This window comes from Vidua macroura, chromosome 6, assembly GCF_024509145.1.
Source record: "Vidua macroura isolate BioBank_ID:100142 chromosome 6, ASM2450914v1, whole genome shotgun sequence".
Lineage (NCBI taxonomy): Eukaryota > Metazoa > Chordata > Aves > Passeriformes > Viduidae > Vidua > Vidua macroura.
Window position 1 is genome coordinate 7,964,795 of NC_071576.1, and position 16,960 is coordinate 7,981,754.

At 47.5% G+C, this 16,960-nt stretch overlaps 1 long non-coding RNA gene across 1 annotated transcript; it reads left to right on the forward strand.

The window, feature by feature from the left end:
- Window positions 1-2,969: 2,969 nt before the first annotated feature.
- On the forward strand, window positions 2,970-10,160 carry LOC128808957 (uncharacterized). Its single transcript, XR_008437579.1, has 3 exons — window positions 2,970-3,462; window positions 4,874-4,931; window positions 7,888-10,160. It is a non-coding gene; the product is annotated as an uncharacterized LOC128808957 (long non-coding RNA).
- The last annotated feature ends 6,800 nt before the right edge of the window (window positions 10,161-16,960 follow it).

The window sequence follows — 16,960 nt, forward strand, 5'->3', positions numbered from 1 at the left end:
GCAAGGGGAATGCATTATTCCCAAGCCATCTATGTGACCTTTACAGTAGGAACCTATAGAAGCCAGCAGGCTGCTGGGCACCTTGAGTAAACTGGGAGGCATTTTTTTTAAACACAAGGGTTTTGCCCTTCCCTGCTAAAATAAAATGCCTGCTAGCTGGTTTGAGCACAGCTCCTCTGGCTGCTGTTCCCTTTTATAATGGGATAATTTATGGCTTGGTTGTCAACAGAAAGAGCAACAATTTGTTTGCTGCACAGGCTGGAAGAGATGAGTTTTCTCAGAAGTCTGGGTGATTTTTGGAATTAGGGGGCAGCTGCTTCTTTAAAGTCCCTGGCATGGTTTCCTGGGTGAAATTAAGCCGTGCATGAGGTAGAGCCGCCTGGTCTCACTGATGCTATCACAGTGCACAACAAGGGCCTGATTTTTGGATGGGGCACCCAAAGCTTTATCCAATTTCTATGCCAAATTCCCTATTGCTCCTTTACCCCTGGCAAGGGACACCATTTCCCAAAATCATGGCTCCCAAAGTCCCAGGGAAAGAGAGCAACCCTGTGCCCCAAGAGCTCTGATGGATTTCAGGTCCTGTTAGGGTCCAGATCAAGCATGGAAAAGTCACTTAACTCTCCTCTAAGACGGAGGGATGATACTTTCCCTCCTCCCCATCTACACGTGACACACACTATGTAAATATTTAGTATTTGAGCGTACTAACGCTTGCTGGAGCAACATAAGTGAATATCAGATCTGCAAACATTAAATCCAGGAATGCAATTGAGAATGCTGTTTATTTTTATCAGCTAAGTGCACACCTTCTCCCCTTGGCTGCAAAGACTGCTCTGTGATGGGAAGCGAAAGCATAAAATACCTGAAAAAATTTCAAGTTATTTTCTCCTTGCACAGTGTCCACACTGAAGTTACCTTCCACAGACTTCTCAGCTAAATCAACTCTGAATCAATAGTCTGCTTCTGCATCTGGAGGAAAGGTGCAGCAGCAAATCCCACTGCTGATATAGCAGCCCAGTCTCTGTATCCAGCATGCTCACTTCGGCACCAGACCCCTGGCAAGGCCATAGGGTGACTGATGAGGTAGAGAAATTCAGCAGAAATTAAACCCTAATGAGTTGCAGGTCATCATGTGAGATAAGATGGGCAGAGTGCAAATAGGCTGAATTTCTGATTAGAACCGATTCAGCACAATAGGGCTGGTGGACTACAATAAGAACTTGCACAATCCAGATTCTGGAACACTGTATTTTATTGAGAAAACAGGAAAGCAGGAATAAATACACTAACTCTCCCTACCGAGCATATATCCACTAACTGCACAGTAGCTACTTAACAATTGGTGGGGAATAAGTGCACTATCTACATATTAACTACTTAAACGTGAACTACTTCTAATATACACCAAGTCCCTCATCAGGTGTGAGTCCCTACAAGCTGAGCTCTGTGTGTTGGGACTTGTCTCCAGGACTTTCTTTGCCATAGCATTGTTTCCTTCATCTTTTTCGGTCTCATCCACATTGTTGCTAGATGGATCTGGCTCCTTTTTTGGAGGAGAAAGCACAGAACCAAGAGCAGGACCAAGACTGCAGCAGCAGCCCAGAGCAGCCATTGCTGCAAGGTAGCCCAGAATGTGACACCCTAGGAGCTGCCACTCTGCTCCGGGTCCCACAGCAGCCGAATCCTCTGCCACTCCTGGCACTTGGCACGCACTTCCATGTGCAGACACGTCTCCTTCTCCAGCCCTTCCCCAACCACCTCTGCATCCTGGATAGGGCTGTGCACAAGCCAGACCAGGAAGATTATGGCTGCCATGGACAAGGGACACAAGGGATGAGGGAGGCTCTGAGGGATATAGGAGGAGGAGAAGTAGAGATAGGAGGCTCAGGGAAGTGGGGGCAGGAAGGAGAGGGAGCCAGGCAGCTGGCAGACACCAAAGCCCTGCTGCTGCCACAGCCACAGCCACAGCCACAGCCACAGCCACAGCCACAGCCACAGCCACAGCAGCAGCCATCCTGAGCTGCGCCCAAGAAGCTCCTGCGAGGGGCCCTGGGTGCAAGAGGGGAAGCACTCTCTTGGATGCCCAAGTCTGTGCTCTGGCTCTCGTCCAGCGCAGCCTCCAGCCTGGTACAAGGGACATCATGGGCAGGCCAGCCCTGCCCTTTGTCCCACCCCAGCTCAGCCTCTCACAATGGCCTGGGGCACCCACAGCCCTGACACCCAGCAAATGCAGACCCGCCACTCCAGATTGGGCACCCAGGGCTTTCCTTTCAAAGCAGGATGAAACCTTGTCAAATATAAAACTGTATAATGTGACACAGGGATGCTTTGCTCCTTGACATCCCCTGCGATGAGATGGGATTGTTTCCCTTGGTGCTGATGTCTGTGCTTGTGAGGGTGCTCTTGGACCTTTGATACAAGGCCTGAAGTTTGATGCAAGGCCTCAGGTTTGACACAAGGGCCCCAAGTTTGACACAAGGCCCCAGGTTTGATACAAGGCCCCAGGTTTGACACAAGGCCCCAGGTTTGACACAAGGCCCCAGGTTTGATACAAGGCCCCAGGTTTTGTACAAGCCTCAGGAGGCCTCTGGCAGAGGCAGGGACATCTTTGCCACCTCTTTGGGACAGCGGTGCTGTCTGCACAGCACCAGAAGTGCGATGCAAGTGGAACCCTGTGACAGGGAGCTCACAGCAACACTGGTGGCACCTGGATATCTTTAAACAGGAGAAAGGGCGTGCTCCAGTGGTGGCACTGCCAAGAGATGATGTGGTGGGGCACGATGGTGCGGGAGGGATTGGAGCCTGCAGAAGGGTGAGACAGGCATAAGGAGTTGCGGACACCACACAAGCCGTCGAGTGCCATCTGCTGCTGTCTGGAGATGATGTGAGCTCTGCGAAGGGCACAACACTTAAGGGTCTACCTAATATGGAAGAAAAAGCAGGAATGAGCTCAGTGGTGCTGCATCTGCTCTCCCAAGCTAAGGAGGAGGAAGGAAGGGGTCTGGCAATTGTATAGATCCACCAGCTGGCTCAGCACAGTCTCAGCGCAGACAGGAACATCTTTCCCAGTGATATTTTTCTTGCCACCAGAGCTTAGTAGTGTTTTGGGGCTTTTTGAGACAGGTGTCTGCTGCCCTTTCTCTCCTCCCTGCAGAGCTGTGTGGTGACATTTCTTGCTGCTGCCTGGCTGGCTGGTTGTCTTGGGCCCTCCCTGACACCCTGCAGGGCCTTTAGCAGTGCAGAGAGCAGAGCATGGCTGGCAAACGGCTTGCAAGAGCAAAGGGGGATCTATAGCTCCCAAAATAAGTGGATTATGCCATTTTGGTCCCCGTAGAACAAACCCAGATCCATACAGAGTGATTCTGAAGCTGTTTCAGCAGGACTCCCTGCTTGCACGAACCTTCTTTGTCTCCTCTGGATGGATGGAGCTGTAACTCTCACACTCGCAGGTGTTCTCAGGTAGGTGATGGTCACAGCCATGGCTGGCCTGGGCCAACGAGCAACCTGGGTGTGACCTATGGACCACCAAGGGAATCTCAATGGAAAAATGGTGTTCCACATACAGGGGCCTTCCCTCCTCCAGCAGCCCACAGCTCCCCAGATCATGACTTGAATCATGGTAGGGTTTTGCCAGAAGACAGAGGAGACTTTCAGTAGCAGCCAAGCAGTGAAAATCCTCTCACCCATGCCTGACTCAAGGAAATGCAACTCTTTGCTTTGACTTCCTTCCTGCTTGACCTTCCCATAAATGCAAAGTGAGGTCCAGCTCTGGTGTCCATGCCTTGACTAGGGGCATGGTGAGCTCTACCCACAGGCCTGAGGCTGCTGGATTACTTTCCTCTCAGGCAATGCTTGAGCTGCAATTTTTGAACAAGTGCTCCTGTGATTTTTTCATTACAGCATTGTGTGAGTCGGCTCCTCCTGTCATTCCCTTAAGAAAGACTGACTCAGGAGGAGAGCAGGTTCATTTGTCAGTGGTGTAACAGCTGCAGTTAAACACAGTTCTCATTCCCACTGTGCAGCTGACCAGCTTGTTCACAGGCCTGACCTGATCACCCAGCCCCAATGCCATGGCCCGGTCTGTGCAGTACTTAGCACTGAAAATGATGATTTCTGAAATGTGGATGCATCACAGAAATTATGAGACACTTTCTGGATGGAAAAAAATGATGAGATATTTTCTTTGATTTCTTATGCCAGAACCCACCTTGTGCACTGCAAACCCTTATCTTCCTCATTGAAAGAGAAAGTAAACAGGAAAATTGGGGGGTTTTGCCACCCAGATGGGTCTTTGGATGTTGTGAGCTACATCATGGTGTAATTTCCCTGGCCCCACCAGCAGCAGGACAGGTCTGGGCAGAATCCCTGTGCTGTGCTGGGGATGGGGGATACCAGAGGAGCAGTGCTGGGGCTTGGTATGGGGGCAGGGGTGGAGGGACCAGCACCTGCTGCCTCTGCCAGCAGCACCTGCTCACGTGTGAGTCAACTGCGCGGTGGGAGGCTCTTGAGAGAACATAAGAAGGAAAGCAGATATTTAAGAAATTAGTCACAAACATAATGGCTTAATCAAGAGCCTGTTGGAGGCATTTGGGTTCCATTTCACCAGAGGCTGCTCCAGCCACCTGGGCCAAGATGTGGGGATGAGGGGTCTTGTTCAACAGCATGGCTGGTTCTTGACATTCCTGCATCTCTCCACACCTCATCCTGAGCCAGCACCAGGGAAAATCCCTCCTGACACATACCTGCCCATACAGCGTGTCTTTGAGCCAGCCTAGGAAACTGATCCAGCTGGAAAATAACACAGGGAAGGAGAAAAAAAACCCACATTTTCCCCACAACCAACTCTGATCTCTGACATTGTCCTCACCAGACCCCAGTACCTTTCCAGAAGCATGGCCAAGAGGATGGAGCAAGTTGCTGGGAGGAAGGTGAGAAGGGATTTTTTGTTTGAAACTCATCATGCCCAGAGCTAATGAGGCAGAGAGGCAGGCTGTCACACCACCCTGTACCAAGCTGATACCTGGGTCACCATGCTCACCCATGTGGGCATCACCTTGAGGCCTCCAAAGGCTCCAAAAGAGTCAACAGAGGGGTGGCCCCCCCTCCCTTGCACTGCCTGATGCTCCTTTAGCTGCTGCTGTTTGTCATAACAGCAGGTCATATTTGTATTTGTAATGACAGCCTGGGTACCTTGACAAACCAAGGGAGCAGAGGGATGAGATGCTGAAAAGCATTTGATGTTCATACTATTCATATTTGGCAACTTTAGTGCAAAATGAACATTAAAGGCAAACCGAGCATGTACTGAACAGGGAAGGAAGGATTATTGCATGAACAAAGAAAAATCAGAGGGAATCATGTGAACATAAGAATTCAGAAGCTGAAAGGAGTTGTATTAATAGCTGTCTACTTAATTTCAAGTTCTGTCTGGAATATATTCTAGTAATAGATAGGAACAGAGGCACACTGCTATCAGTCAATTTAGTCGAAACATTTCTGCTGAGACATTTTTGCTATAAGAAACTGGAAATTTTACTATAAAAAAGTGCTTCTATATTCTGTAAGAGAAACTAGGTTTTCCTGAGGAAAGCCATAATGCTTCACTGCAGCTAAAACTTCATTTTGTCAAAAAATATCTCAGTGGGAAAAGGGCAGGAAGTGATAAGGAGAGGATTTTCTTAGTCTGCTCTAGCCATTAACCACTTTGAGGCTAAATATCTTGATTTCATGACCTCTAATAAAAAGTTAAGCTACAGGACGAGTCCCTGCATGATGAAATTCTTTTTTTCTGTCCCTATGAAATGTTTCAGAAGACATTTGGCACCATGCAAGAAGTTCTGATAAGAGATACTATCAATAAATTCCCAGCTGCATTAAGATGTAAACATAAAAGACAAGTATTACCAAAAAAAAAAAAAAAAAAGAGTAACAATTTATGTTAAGAGCATTCAGAATAAAAAAAAAAGTAGTTGGTGTAAACAAAGCTCGAGGCTTGAATTAGATCTCTGGTTAGTCCAGCTACTTCAATCTGGCTCAGGAACTGAAGGCAGAATCTGGCTTTTTCAGTGTACACCTACCATTTGATTATCAGGTCTATGAAAATGTGCTATCAAACTTAAATTGTTACTTCTCATCTCTTTCCTGAATGCGAACCCTTTGCACAAAGAAGTAAGACTGTGTGGCTACATTTTCCTTACAGTAAAACAAAGGGGAATGAGGAGGGGATAAAAGGCACCAGCAAAACCCACTCCTTCTGTTTAAAATTATAGATGTAAGCAAAGAGCCAAGGGAGCAGCCCATATTAGGCAAAGTGCACTCTTTTCTTGTAAAAAGTTTGAAGAATTGAAGGTCTGCTCTCCCCACTTAGGACCATCAGTGTGCTTGTGTACTGGGAATGAAAACAAGAGGAGATGTGAGGATACGGGAGTGAAAGGAGGGGCTGTCAGCTCCCAGCTGCAGGGACTGAGGGGAGGATGGGGTGATGAGGCCTGCACAGAAGGAAATCATGAGGCCACCTGGGCTCCAGCATGGTCCCCATGGCCAATCTGGGGTCAGCATCACTGCTGCACCTGCGCTGCCACCAAGGGGGACTTTACGTGTCCAGGGCAGCTGCAGGGAGAGCCCCGTCCCAGGGGCTTGTCCAGCTTGCCCACCTCTGCTGCTGGTGTCAGTGATGGGCCATGCTCAGCCCCACGCCTGATGATGCTTTGCTTGGCAGCTCCATCAGACAGACTGTGCTCCCAAAGCACCATCAGACAGACCCAAGACAGAGCACTCTGCCTGTGATGACAAAATCAAAGCTTGTTTTAGCTCTGAGAGCCTCACTGTACAGCACAGCACTGGGTAACCTAGTGAGGACATGGTGAGTAATCCAACCTATCTCAAACATCATGTAATGCTACACCTGGGTCAGGATCCCAGGTATGCTTTCTGCCAGCTCTGCAGCTGAAAATGTGCCTTCTGGTATCTGGTCTCTATCAAGCTTCAGGGATCAGTTTGGTTTATGAACCTGCTTATATTAAGAGCAAACAATTTATCATTGCAGATTTTCCATGGAGTTGCCTCACTGTTCCTCTGGTCCCACAGCTACCTGCCCCTGAGAGCTCAAACCTCAACCCATGGCTTCTGGGAGCTGTGCAGCATGGGGTGACTCTGTGGGTGCCTCTCCCTCCTTCTGCCCTCAAGGCACAACTCAGATCTGGCATTTTAAACCTTACTTTTTAATTTTTCTGTCATGCGAGGTGCTTTTGATCACAAACATCACATAAAGAGATCTGGTGTATAATATGAATGAGAATAGTGCACTCTCTATGCTTTACACAATTCCCTTCTTTACCTGCCATGGCTTTTGAGTTAGTTACACCATGATCAATAAGGTGTGTTTTGTTCCAGATAGACTCCACATACCATACTGTGTGTTTAAAATTGCTGCATCAACAAATCAAAGTAAACAACCTTCTCTCCCCTGTGAGATGATGAAAAACATAAATTATGTAGTCTTTAAACAAATGGTAAAGAGTTTCCTTATTAGGCTTCGGGGTCCTGTGTGTGTATATGCCCATTGTAAAATCCTTGTCATTCCTGGGTCTGTAGGTCTGTATAATGTTCCTCACAGGTTCAATTGAGTGGTCAGCATACCAGGCTTGGACTGGGGGATTTGACATTGACACTCACACACATCCATGCATATATATATATTTACTTATATGAACTACAGTGAAAAAGTTAAAATCTCTGCTGTTTCTTTTGCAAAAAATTTTCTTGATGGTGAAAGCTTGCCTTGCTTTCAGGAGAATTTTTTCTTCTATTTCCCTTCTCTAGCATTTTCTCCATTTCTTGGCTTGCAGAGAATTATCTCTTACATTCAACATTTTGCTTTACCAGGTAAGAAAAACACATCATCCCTGGCTGGGGACACAATGCTGTCCTTCCCATCCATGTGAGATCTAGTCCACCTCCATGTCCCTCAGCCAATGGACCCAGCCACATCCTCACCACTGCCCTTCCCAGCCTGCCACCTTCTCCCGGCCACAGCCACCAAAGCCCCTGGAAACCAGGAACGACCTTGGCTGAAAACTGAAAAAGGACACTGAAAACACTGACTAAAATTGTATCAGCAGCGTTGCTCAGTCTCACCATGGCCAGCTGGGCTGTGGCAGACATCTGGGTGAGCTTCCCAGGGACAGTGGATGGGAAGAGCCCTGAGGTGCTGTGCTTGTTGGCCCAGGCCAGCCATGGCTGTGACCATCACCTACCCGAGAACACCTGTGAGTGTGAGAGTTACAGCATCAGCCATTCCCTTCATAAATAATTTTGCTTAAACAAATAGCATCAAGTTCATTTTACTTGTTATGGGAATTATCTTGAATAAGGCAAATATTGAGGTTATCAGAGAGATATGTCTTATCTAAGGCAAATGGCAATTTTTAGGGGGGTCATCACTGTTGACTTATTAAACATGTCCCTGATGGGATGTCTGGCATGTACTTATCCATAGAAATGCCTCACTTTTTCTGAGTAGCCTTTGAGAACCAAAGCATGTCCTGGTCTCTTGCCCAACTTCTATTTCCCATTCAATTACCTGTTATCTCAAAGCAAATGAGCAAGAGAGGAGGAGAACCAGCAACTCTCCAAACTGAGGTGCTGGGCCACAGCTGGGCCTCCAAGTATAACAGCAACACAAACAAGAAGTCTGTGTAGCCAAATGGACTTGATATCTCACCATCCTGGCCATTCTCCATCTCCTTTCTACAGAAGCTTTCAGCCCACCATTCTGCTGTGTCTCATTTGAGATGTAGCTGACATTAGAGATAGAAAATCTTTCAAGTTATTTTAACTGAGTCAATGAACAGCCATCCCAGGATCAAGCCATGAACCTGCAATCTGAGGATGATCCTTTTCTTTCCCTCTTACTTCTCATGGACTGGCAAGGAACAGTTTATATCTTTGAAACTATAAATAGGACTGGAAAACCAAGTACTGCACAGGTAAATCAGCAGCATTAAGGATGTCTTCAACTACATCAACACCTCAATTTTCATGACTCATTCAGACCAATTGCTCTTTGCAGTAGCTGAGCAGGTTGCCAGCATTGAGGGGCCCACCTGCATCTCCCTGAGAGACCTGGTGACATTACCTCTTTTGGAAAGCTGAAAAAATGAGAAACTAGTACATTAAGGTCAAAATTGCTACTTTCCAATTACTAAGAGTGCTCAACCTGATATATTTCTGAATGTTTCATGTTTCATAGCACCAAGCAGACTTTGCAGTTTGAACATAAAGACTTTGCACTGCCTCTGAGCATTCAGACATCAGAATATCTGAAGTATTAATGGAGAGCTTGTGCCCTTACATCCCTGCAGAGGCACAGCCAAATCAGTGGATATCTCCCACCTCTCCCCTCTCTTCCCACCTGAGGTGCACCTGTACACGCCTGTTCAGCATACCCATGAAGGGACAGGAGAGACAAGAAAGCACAAAGCAAATGATCATTCCTGTCCAGGGACTTCACCTTGGCTCCTCATATGGAAGACACTCAGGTGCTATAAAGTGTGGTGGCAATGCATCACAGTAAAATAAATGAGTGTCTCATACTGTGCACAGAAAAAAAAAAAAAATAGGAATACACCAAAAAAGTGTGTGTGAATAGTTTGCCACATACTTTGTGCAGCTTGCATGAGGGAGGTGCAGGGAAGAGATGATTTCTCCAGCCTGGTGCAGGAACACCCTCCTCAGACCATCTGTTCTCCCTCATCTAACCCACCACCTGCTTTCTTCAGCAGTCACTGAAAGAGTCCCCCGAGCCCTGTGTGCTCCCAGTGAGCCCCCAGCCCCTCCTGGAGTGCAAAGACTGAGAGCTGGAGGGAAGTGGCACACAGCACATGAAGAGTGCCCCATCACATCTTACAGCTGGATTCACCTTGTGTCCAGGAGCAAAACAGAAGGAAGTCACCTCTGTCACTGCCACTGAGCAGGGTTTGCCCCTTGCCAAGCCCCCTGTTTGGCTGCCCATCCCCAGGCTGTGGGAGAAACCATGTGGGAGTGCATGGTACATGGACACCAAGTTGTTACCATGCCATAGGAGTACTGGCCATGTGGGAGATTCCAGCTGCTGAATACAGCCTTGGCCAGATGGAACAGGGCTTGATGAAAACAAGTCTTTGAGTTTAGTTAAGGAGATTGTTTTCAATTAAAAGTGTATTTTCTAAGGTGATGAGTAATTTGAAGGTGATTTTTTTTCTTTGATGTCTCAGCTCATACTGCAGTTGACTTCTTTTAACTTCCTGCTCTTTAAGCACATCAGGGTAAGACTATCCACAATTTCTTCCCTGATTTTGGCACTATCAGTCTTTCCTGGTGCCACATTGTTTTTATCTGATTACTCCTAATCAGATATCCCTACCCATGGCAAGGGGGTGGAATAGGATGAACTTTAAGGTCCCTTCCAACCCAAAGAATTCTGTTATTCTATTATTCCAATTGTGCCTGTCCCCCTGGCATATCAGTCCTCATATCCTCACCCTTGGCTTTGAAGCAGAAAGGTTAATTATCCGGAAAAGTGAGAAAAACTTATTTACTGTGAAAAAACAAACAAAGAAACAAAGCAGCTCATTCAAGGAAAGCTAGAGATAAGCATTTAAAAATCCTAAATACCTGACATTTTACCTGAGTTGAGATTTTTCTGCCTCAGCTAATTCAATGCAGTTTAACATAACATTAGGGACCTGACTCCTGTTCCATTTATCTCACTGAAATAAAAAAAAAAAAAAAGAATAAATCCATTCTATTCTGAGGAACGAAAGCATTTTTAAAAGGGCTGGAGGTCACCAGTAGGCGTATCAAATCCAGGCAAATTTACATGGTGTAGGAGTCCCCAGCTTTTGAGCCACAGTGTAGCTATTAAGTGAAGGATCAGGGGTTCATTATGTTAATCTGGCACTCGGTACAAGGCAGCAGGTGACTGGGGAGCACGTTTCAAGCAATCACTGTGAGTCAGATTTAACTCAGCTTTCTTCCAGGGCTGCTCACCATTATCTCCCACAGAGACCTTTTCAGGCATCAGGGTCAGGGGAACATGCACCAAAACACTTCCCTCCCCACAGATGGAGGGATGGAGAGCAAGATGGAGCAGGGAGGTCGATGCCTGCACGCCCACATCCAGCAGGACCAGGCTGGGCTCTGCAGGAGGCAGCCCCTCCATGGACCAGCAGGGCTTCAAAGCCCCATTTCAGCATCTCCTACCCAGGGTGGGAACTGCTGCCCATCCCTGTCCTCCCATGACTGCTCATGCTGGAACAGGACCAAGAAGTAGATGCTGTTTACATCTCCACTTCCTCACTCTAAATCTCAGGAGGGTTATGGGGTATATTTTGCTTTCATGTGCTGTGTTCCTGAGGTTCATCCTACATTTCCTGCTCTTGCTTTTGCCTGTGCATGGACTGGATGTGTGGATATTGCCTTAGCTTTATCCCAGCTAAGCTTTTGTATCTGGACTCTACTGTTTATTGCTTAATACATCCCCATATAGTCATTTGGATGCTGAACACAAGGAAGAAAAGAAGTGGAAGGGCACTTAAAGTAGATTTAAAGACTTATTACAGTGACCATCAGTTTGTGCCAGATACTATATAGTCAAAGCACTGAAAAGGATTTCAAAACCTACCATAACCCAGAGGCTTCAGGCCGATTTTTCTGTTATTTCTCTATTCACCATTTTTAGCTCAAAATAGTGCTTTTCAGTGTACAGGCCTAGTGCTACTTTTGCACGTGGGTTAAAAGAAAGACCCCGAGCACAAGTGCACAGTTCTCCAGTGGAGATGTGAATTTGCAGTGCTGAAGGCTGGGGGAAATGCTCTCCTGAACGCTCAGGGAGGAGGAGCAGCACCAATGACCCAGCAGTCTGCCACAGAGAAGAGCTGCTAATGGCATTTCTTATCTCTTGGCAAAAGCTGCTGCTGATTGTAATTTCCATTTCCACCTATTCCCACCTCCTATTAGGCCATTTTGTCTCCTGCAGCAAAGCAGAATAACATATTTGTGATGCTGAAACACAGTCACCTCAGTGGCCAGCAAAGCAAGCCCTGCAGTGCAACTTACCTAGAAAGTTGTTGCCATGATTTTGAGATGTTCTGGCATTTTCTTTGCTTCTTCCTCACTCATCCTTCTTCATCCCTCTGTTTTTTGCTACCAGGACTGCTGTCATAATTTCTGGTTTCCACCACAGGCAGAGGCACCTGAAGTGACCAGCTCCATCTTTTGTGTGGCTCAGCCTGAGCCAACACCTGCACAGCTTTTGGAGCTCCATCAGGTCACAGTGCTTCCTCCACAGTCATGGGAGGACTTGGAAATAGTGTAACTATTGCTGTGTCCAGTGTTCAGATCTGGGAACAGTCCCAAATCAGGTACAGTACCTCTCCCAAGTGCTTTCTGAACCATCCCAGCTTGCAGACCCTGCCTTCCCAGGAGGTGCCCAGAGGAAAGCCAAGAGTTTGCATTGCTTATGCTACAGATCCATGCCAATGTTTGGTGGTTAAGTCAGGTGTGCCAGCTCAATGGATGGATGGAGTGGTGAGAGCATTAGGGAGAAGCCTTTGGGATAGTGATGACTCTTTATGGTCACACTCTTGTCACTTCTCCAGCACTGGGTGAGCCCCAGCTGTGAATCTTGCCATGTACCATGTTTTTTTAATCTCCCACAAGGTGTGTGCAAAAGACAGCTCTCCTGGTGCAGCAGCACTGCTCCTTGCTCTCTTTCCCTGGGACAGAAGGCTGGCAGATGGGGATTGGCTGCAGAGCCAGGCTTGGAGCCCCTCAGAGGGCACTGGAGTTTAGATGTCTGTTCCTTCAGCCTGCGGTGAAGGCAGAGCCTGTTTGCAAATCTGGATTTCAGCAGGGCTCAAAAAGTCAAAAGTAAAGACATCCTGTCGTTTAAATAGGGCATGTCTGACTTAAATGTTCTCTCAGAAAGGAGTTTAGCTTTTCATCCTTCCTCCCCAAGCCAGAAGGCAAGAATCAGTCCCCTCCATTTTCCCTCTATTGTGCAGCCCCCTCTGAAAGATCACCAGACCCTCAGGGATGTTTATTTACACTGGTGACAGGCACATCTTGAACACCTCACAGAAATAAATTTGCTATGAGTATTATAAGTTAGCTGGGGAATTGTTTTCTTTATAGCCCAAAGCCCCACCTCTTTGGTGTCTGTGTTGGGTTGAATATGACTGGAAGGCCTAATGTCAAACCTGGGCTTTGAATAGGACCCTACGAAGCATTAGCTTCATTCAGACCCCAAATGTGATGGCAAGTGCCCAACAAGTGAGTCAGTGAGGTTCTGTGAATCTGTTTATCAGACAGCAACAATCATTTGTGGAAATGTCTTTGGTAGCAACAGAAGAGTCTATTTGATGGTAGCACTGACTAATGTAAATGAGGATTAATTAATGTTTTCCTGCAGTGATGTTGGCACTGATAGTGCCTTATTCATGTAATTTAATTTCTATTGACAGGCTGCTAATGGAAATGGATAGCAATGGTTGTCTCTTCCATCAGGCACGCTCTGCCACAAAAATAATTCTCCAAACTGGCAGTTGGACTCATTCATTGCTGAAAACGTGAGGCAGTAAAAGAGGATGATTCAGGAATGAGAAACAAAGCAACTTACTGTCTAATTCACAGCAGTCGTCTCCCAGGTATTTGAACCAGGATAAATTTGGGGGTTCAGGTCTGGTTTGGGCTTAGCTGCCTGTGGAGCCCAGCTTCAATTTAGACCCAAAACATGGACATGCAGCTTTAAAGTGGGAAGGAGCATATTCCAAGTGGGCAGGTGGATGTGCCCACAGTCCCACAGCTCAGGGCACAGGAGGGGAGAGGCTCAGTTCCCAATGGCAGCCCAGCACAGGGGCCAGGGAGGAAGGGTCTAGCAGGGTTAATGTGCACCAAGTTGGGTCATCCCCTCCCCCTGGAGAAATCCAAAGCAGTCCCTATTGTGAACAAGGCCCCAGGAAAGCCACTGGTGTTATTCTAAGACAATAACCAGAAACAACTGCTGGTGTTTGGGGATGGTTTGAGTTCAGCAAAAGACTCAGGTTGAGACACCCCTATGGATTGAGAAAAGCAGTCTTCTGGTTTCCTTCCAGTGTTCAATTCCACAGTGTCCTCAATTGCTCCCCTCAATGTTTGGAAGTGCAGTTGAAGAATTGCTGCTCATGAGAAATCATAAACGTTGGAGAGCAGAAAGAAATATTCCAGTGGAAAAATATCTTCCCTCCTAGCTAAGTAAGTAATGTACAAAATCTAATTGTCCTGGGTTAAACCACGACACATAATTTTTTTTATTTTTATTTAATAATTTTGCACACTGATCATTTGTTGAGCAAAGATATCATTTCCAAGTCTCTTTTTGCCCATGGGATGAATTTCTAAGGGACTGCAATTTTCCCCTGTATTGAGGAAGGTCCACACAAGGATGACTGAAAGGTCTCCTGGCAAACTGGGAAATTACCATTCCATGAGAGCCTGACACATTCCATCACCCCTCTCCTTGCAGAACTGAATGGCAGGGAACCATCTTTCAACACCTCTGTGTCTTCAAGTCCCACCAAATGTCTGTCACTGAAGAAATTTTAACTGCTGAAGGTCTTCCTATGATCACCCTGAAATATTCATGACCACATTTTGTCATACTCTTGCTTACATCACAATCAGTAGAAAAATACCTTGAAATGTGCAATGTGCCTGTTCATAATAAGTGGTAGGGCTGGAACAAGAGCAGCACAGAGCAACCTGCCATGAGCAGCCTGGAAAGCAGGCGCAGCAGCACCACTGTGAGAGCAGGAGCAGCAGCCCCAGGAAGAGCCCCGTGGCCAGCAGCTGCCCCACAATTCTGCCTGTCCCCACATGCAAGGGCCTGCAGCTCTCCCTCTGATCTGATCACCCATTTACCTGCTCACCATTAGCATTTGCTTAATCCTCATGCCTTCGCTGCACTCCATCTTTGTCCTTTCAAAGCAAAGCCATAACCTCTCCCCTCCGGGCATGCTGCTGCTGCTGTCCCCATTCTCTGTCCACACTGGAGGCTTTAGTTTGATGCTTCTGCTGTGGTCTCATTGCAGCAGGAGTGAGGAGAGTCTGGCACCTCAGAAAATGACATCTATGCCAGCTCAAGTCAAGCATCCAGGGAATACTGAAGCTGTGAGGGGCTGTGATGCCCGAGTGAATTGCAGTGGTACCCTCTACATCAAAGTCTGGGGCTGGCTGAGATCAGCAGAGCTCAGAGTTGTGCCCTGGGTGGTGGCAGCAAAGCTGTGGTGGCCCAGCCTGCAGGAACCTTCCCAATGCCCTGGTGCTGAAGCCATCACTGCAGTATAATTTATTTCCCACTGCTTTCTGGGATCTCTCCTCGCTGCTTTGGACAGGGAGGAGCCAGCTGTGGGGATCAGACTCCCTGGCTGCTGCTGTGGCACACTCAGATGAGGAGCCAAACTCACTGAGAGTCCCCAGGAGGCCATCCACACTGGGCTGAGATGAAGTGGTGTTCCCCATCCCCTCTCCCACCAATACCAAAACAAAGATAACTGTGCCAGGAGGTGGGGAGAGGAAACAACTCCCCGGCCCCATGCTCGAGGCACCCCAAAGGAAAGCCCTCTGCATTTAAAATTGAACAGATGTGGAAAGATTTGGGGGAACAGGGACAAGAGCACAGGGCTTTCTTCTCCCTGCCATTAAGCAAGGCCAGGGTTGTGTGGAAGTATAGTGACCCTCATCAGACAAACTCACATGGTTAGAGAAAACAGGCAAGTTTAGAGTTTTAAAATCCCTTCTTTGGGTTTGGAAAAGAAGGAGCAGTTCCAGTCTAGGTGTATCTGAGCACAGCTTACGGAGCTTAATTTTGTTAATTATTCAAGGTAAGTGAAAATTAGGGTTAGCACCTGCACAGAAGGGAGGACTGTTTACAAGGTGATAAGATTAAGGGGAAAAAAAGGCAAAAATTACTGCCTAAGGAAGGGAGAAAGGTTAGTTCAAGGTATGACCTGAGGAAAAAATAACAGCATGCAGAATCCTCAGCCTTTTGCAGTCAGCAGAGCTATGGAGGCTGGCTCCCAGGCTCACCTTTGTCTCAGAGGTATTTCTCCCCTTTGCCCTTCCTTCCTACAAGCCCCTGCCTGCACAGAGTCCTGAGCATGCCAGCTGTGACCGGACACCTATTGTGCTCCCTAAGGGGCAGAGGGGATGGTGTTTGGACCTGTCCCTCTTCTGAAATGCTCTAATTAGGTGACTGCAGAAAGTGACTTCAGTCCACCTCCTGCTCCCTCCCTGCCTGGGGCAGGGACCCGAGCAGCAGTCCTGGCCCCTTTTAAAGGGAATGCCAAATGAAGGGTGCACACTAGGACTTCTCTTTCCTCTTTCAGCATCTTACAGCCATGTGCTGCGGCTGCTGCCTGGATTGGGCTCCTCACTGCCAGCAACATCCCAAACCTCATTGGTGCTCTGGCAGCAGGCAGGGGAAGCAACAATTCTATCCAGATTGGAGGCATGCAGGGGGTGTGGAAGAGTGGTCAATGCATTCATGTGCTGGACAGAAACTTCAGCTGTGTGCCATGGGATGCTGGATGCTCAGTGTGCAATGCTCCCAGTCCATGCTCTGGCCATGCCTGCATGTTCTCCTTCTCCGTGGCTTTGGCTGTACTGAGAATCCATTAGTTGATTTTACCAGGCTGCCTGAAGGTTTTGTGACAGGATGCAGCACCCACAGGACACCACAGCTTGGAGATCTTGTGCTGAGGCTGGTCCTGGCTGAGCAGTGGTGGGTGCCCAGCAGCACCCCTGTGAAGGTGTTGAAAGCTATCACCCCAACAGAAGCATTGCTATGGAGGCTGGGCAGCTCTGTGGTGGGCAGAAGAGGTTCAGCTGTGGTGTTTCCTCTTATTTGTATCACCAGTATCCCTTGCTGAGGAGCTGACAG